The sequence below is a fragment of the Chanodichthys erythropterus genome, chromosome 23, assembly GCF_024489055.1.
Source record: "Chanodichthys erythropterus isolate Z2021 chromosome 23, ASM2448905v1, whole genome shotgun sequence".
NCBI lineage: Eukaryota > Metazoa > Chordata > Actinopteri > Cypriniformes > Xenocyprididae > Chanodichthys > Chanodichthys erythropterus.
Genome location: NC_090243.1, coordinates 25322117 through 25327555, shown reverse-complemented (window position 1 = coordinate 25327555; position 5439 = coordinate 25322117). Strand labels below are relative to the sequence as shown.

At 34.6% G+C, this 5439-nt stretch overlaps 1 long non-coding RNA gene across 1 annotated transcript; it reads left to right on the top strand.

The window, feature by feature from the left end:
- The first annotated feature begins 3490 nt into the window (after positions 1–3490).
- Positions 3491–5149, top strand: LOC137014397 (uncharacterized). The gene is made up of 3 exons (XR_010893845.1): positions 3491–4148; positions 4776–4882; positions 5041–5149. It is a non-coding gene; the product is annotated as an uncharacterized lncRNA (long non-coding RNA).
- Positions 5150–5439: the final 290 nt, after the last annotated feature.

The following is a 5439-nucleotide window of genomic DNA, read 5'->3' as shown; positions in this document are numbered from 1 at the left end:
GATCTGGGTAACACAAAAACTACCCAAACACTGGGTTGTTACGTCTGACCCAGGATCTGGGTAACACAAAAACTACCCAAACACTGGGTTGTTACGTCTGACCCAGGATCTGGGTAACACAAAAACTACCCAAACACTGGGTTGTTACGTCTGACCCAGGATCTGAGTAAAAACTACCCAAACACTGGGTTGTTACTTCTGACCCAGGATCTGGGTAACACAAAAACTACCCAAACACTGGGTTGTTACGTCTGACCCAGGATCTGAGTAAAAACTACCCAAACACTGGGTTGTTACGTCTGACCCAGGATCTGGGTAACACAAAAACTACCCAAACACTGGGTTGTTACGTCTGACCCAGGATCTGAGTAAAAACTACCCAAACACTGGGTTGTTACGTCTGACCCAGGATCTGGGTAACACAAAAACTACCCAAACACTGGGTTGTTAATTCTGACCCAGGATCTTAGTAAAAACTACCCAAACACTGGGTTGTTACATCTGACCCAGGATCTGAGTAAAAACTACCCAAACACTGGGTTGTTACGTCTGACCCAGGATCTGGGTAACACAAAAACTACCCAAACACTGGGTTATGTCTGACCCAGGCTCTGGGTAACACAAAAACTACCCAAACACTGGGTTACGTCTGACCCAGGCTCTGGGTAACACAAAAACTACCCAAACACTGGGTTATGTCTGACCCAGGATCTGGGTAACACAAAAACTACCCAAACACTGGGTTACGTCTGACCCAGGATCTGGGTAACACAAAAACTACCCAAACACTGGGTTGTTACGTCTGACCCAGGATCTGGGTAACACAAAAAACTACCCAAACACTGGGTTATGTCTGACCCAGGCTCTGGGTAACACAAAAACTACCCAAACACTGGGTTACGTCTGACCTAGGCTCTGGGTAACACAAAAACTACCCAAACACTGGGTTATGTCTGACCCAGGATCTGGGTAACACAAAAACTACCCAAACACTGGGTTACGTCTGACCCAGGATCTGGATAACACAAAAACTACGAAAAAAAAAAAAAAAAAAAACACTCTTCTGAAAGAGTACAGAATCTCCAGATCAAAACACAGGTGAAGAAGAAGCAGAAACAAGCGACAGAAGCATTGATTATGCCCATGTAAAATAAAGCGATCATCAAACAGTCTGTTTAAGCTTTGGGGGTGTTGATGGACTCTATCTACTCCATCTGTGTTTTCATCATTGTTCTGAATCCGATCCAGATGTAGTCTTTGACAAAGCACGATTTTTTTTCAGCTTTTTGTGCAAAATGTTGCTGTTTTATGAAACTTGCCCTTATTGAAGTGTTGATAAAAAAAAAAAACTGTAAATGAAGCTCGAATAAAATGTTTTATTGTTGTTGTTATTATTATTATTATTATTAAAGCAGAGGCTCTGTTCTTTCTCTTGATATATTGCATGTTTAGATATTTATACAACAAAATATTCTGGGGCCATACAATTTTGATGAAAATGATAAAAAATGTGGGCACTGGCTGGCATTGGTGGGGAAATAGTTTAAAAAATGCCACACAAGTGCATAATTTTGATTCTAAAAAGAATCTTTGCAATGCTTCATAGAGTATGTAGGCGATAAGAGTGCACTCAGCTCATTTCTAAAGCTAAAAAAGAAAAAGAAAAAATTATAATAAAAGAAGTCTATTTTAAAACTGCTATGCTACTGTGACTTATATGTGATTTATACAAATGTATTTCACCCAGCTAGAATGATTACATTTTATTTTTTTTATCACTAACTTTTTACTAACCTATTGTCTGTACTTGATAGGATAGAAATTACAGAAAAAGCACATTCCCAACTTTTTAAGCGCACCATTGCCATGTCTAACTTGGTACTACACATGCACTGTTCAGCTTATAAAGAAAAGTCCTGACCAATGATCGAGTACAGTAGTACTTGACTAAATTCAAAGTACTGTAGGACTTGAATGTGGTCAGTAAAATGAATGACATTCATAGTTTACTTTTTAATATTTTCACCATTTACACTCTAAAAAACCCAAGTTGGGTTAAAAAAAAATGGACAAACCCAGTGATTGGGTTGGTTTAACCCAGCGGTTGGGTTAAATTCTGGGTAGTTTTATTTAACTGAACTATTGTTTAAAAATGACTGTATTGCTTGCTTAAAATGAACCCGAAATAGGCTGGAAATTTACATTGGTAACACTTTACAATACGGTTCATTAGTTAACATTAGTTAACTACATTAGTTAGCATGAACTAATAATGAACTGCACTTATTCAGCATTTATTAACATTTGTTAAAACTAATTTCAACATTTACTAATACATTATTAAAATCTTATTAACATTAGTTAATGTTCTGTGAACTAACTTGAACAATGTATTTATTAACTAACGTTAACGAAGATTAGTAAAAACAGTAACAAATGTATTGATCATGGTTGGTTCCAACCCAGTCTCATATGAAAACGTATCCTGACTACGTTGGTCCAAAGTGCAAAATGTAGAGGGGTTACAATAATGGCCCTTAAATTGTATGACTGTTACATTTTTTTTTGCCTATTGTTTTGCGTCCAAGTCACGTGACTTTAGAGAGCCCGGCCGTGAGAACAAAAAACATGGCGGACGTTTCTCTACTTTTTAGTGAAAAAAACAATATTTTGAGTTAGTTTCTGCATAAAAATAAGTTTTGATTACATTTTTAGCGAGAAATATATATTCTATTTTCATAATATTCACTCAGTGAATGTACATAATCACTCGCTTGCGCGTTGTTGCAAAGATTTATCTGATCTCGCCAGAATAATGTGAAACTGCTACGTTTTGGTTGCTATGAACAATATTTTATTTTCTGCATCAAAATAAGGTTTGATTACATTTTAAGCAAAAAATATATATTTTATTTTCATAATATTCATTCAGTGAATGTACATAATCACTCGCTTGCGCGTTGTTGCAAAGATTTATCTGATCTCGCTAATGTGAAACTGCTACGTTTTGGTTGCTATGAACAATATTTTATTTTCTGCATCAAAATAAGGTTTGATTACATTTTAAGCAAAAAATATATATTATTTATTTTCATAATATTCACTCAGTGAATGTACATAATCACTCGCTTGCGCGTTGTTGCAAAGATTTATCTGATCTCGCCAGAATAATGTGAAACTGCTACGTTTTGGTTGCTATGAACAATATTTTATTTTCTGCATCAAAATAAGGTTTGATTACATTTTAAGCAAAAAATATATATTATTTATTTTCATAATATTCACTCAGTGAATGTACATAATCACTCGCTTGCGCGTTGTTGCAAAGATTTATCTGATCTCGCCAGAATAATGTGAAACTGCTACGTTTTGGTTGCTATGAACAATATTTTGAGTTAGTTTCTGCATAAAAATAAGGTTTGATTACATTTTTAGCGAGAAATATATATTCTATTTTCATAATATTCACTCTGAATGTCAACCCGTTCTCACTCCTGACCGTTCTCACGCTGAAGAAGTCTCCTTCAGAACACATCGCGATATTTGGCATCAGTTCGCGTGTGCTGGATGTTGGTAAGTAGTCGTAAATACGCTGTTCTAATGTTTGATATAATGTCTTTTCTGTTTGCAGATATTAATCAGATTAACGTTAGCTCCCTCATGTTCAGTCACTGCATTATATCTGTCACCTCCGCTGAGGTTTTGCTTTTCATTGCTTTCTATATTAAATACTAAACTAGGGTGATTAAACACTGTCACGTGACGTGCAATATATTGCACAATATATATAACATATTCATATCAGGTTCAAAGTAGTACAAGTGTAGTTTCAAAATGGTATTTGTTGTAGAAGCACGGTAAAAAACAACACTTACCATGCTTTTTACCACAGTATTGGTCGTTTTAATGTGATTTTTGTTGTAAATACAGAGTGACCACAACACTTATCATGCTTTTAATGCCTAATAATGTTAAATCCAAAAACTGTAAGGTCAATAAGAACTTCTTTCCTATATATATTTATATATAAACCTATATATTATAAATAATGATATTTTCTTTTCTCTTGTTTTAGCTGAAAAGACAAAAAGGGCCTTTCGGAAATGGATGAAGGAGACAGAAAGCTGCAAAGGCAAATAATTGCAATGGTATGTATGTGTTGCTTTTAACCCTTTATCAAACATTTTATCAAGCATTTGTTAAATAGTCTCACAGTAAATTAAAATTAAAGTCAAATCCTGTACATATTTATCACCTTATTTGTAAATCAGTTGTGCCCCTTCTTGGACAGTTGGACGTCCCACACATAAAAGTTTATATTAATTCCATTGAATTCTTTAAAATGATTACAGATTGGGCCCAAAATGTTCCAATGATACATGATGTCTCTCCGCACCTCATAACTACCTCTGTTTGCAAGAGTGGAAATTATCATTTGACCTGTCACATGACATCAGATATACAATTATTTTGTCATATTCAAAATAATTGAATATCTGATGTCTATTCAATATCTAATCAGTTACACTGCTGATAATGTCCTGCTTGCATGTGAAACATGTTATTTTTTTATTTATTCTTTTAAATATAAATATAGCTTGCTATTAAAGACATATGTTTAATCATGGAAATGCCCACATATCAGTGAACTTATTACATAAATGCATTTAACATTTAATTATGCAACACTCTTTACAGAAGGAAATCCTACAGTTATGTGTAAATTGACAACTTGAATGTGATGTAATAAATTTACCTTCCTTTCTGTCTTGCAGGATTACTTGCAGTTTACAACATCAAACTCAACAGCTCTTTTAAGAGCCGACCCTCACAAGAGCTACTAGTGAGTCGCTGCAAACCTGCCGTGATCAGCCCTTTCCAGGTAAAGTTTCTAGATATTTAAATCAGTATTTACTCATCAAATGCTCTCCTGGATGGTATGGTAAATTAACTTATTTATAACTGTCTCAATTTGTATGTTTTAAGAACAAGAGTAATTGCACACAGAGTAAGTAGAGACTTTCTTGTTTTTCTGTGCAGAGAAGGAAGACCAGTCCTTATATCAAAGCAAGCTCATCGAAGTCCTTTGTTTAGGGTGAGGAAGGAACATGACCATCTCATGCCCAAAGAAGACAGAAGTCAATTGGTATGTCTTGTGTTGAGGCAATGCTGTAATATGTAGTACAGAATTTAATGTTGTTCTCTCAAAGGACTATTAAGTTCTTAAAAAGTTCTTAAAAACTGTTCCTTCTGTTTTTTTTTTGTTTGTTTGTTTGTTTGTTTTTTTAGATAAAAGCAGACAGGGAAGCTTTGGAAGATAATGAGTTAATATAATATAATATAGTATAATAGGAATTAAATAGTAAATGTTCTTTAAATTATGTGTAATACCTAGTTTTTTTGGCTTGAAATAAGGCCTTATACTGCACAGACCTAAAA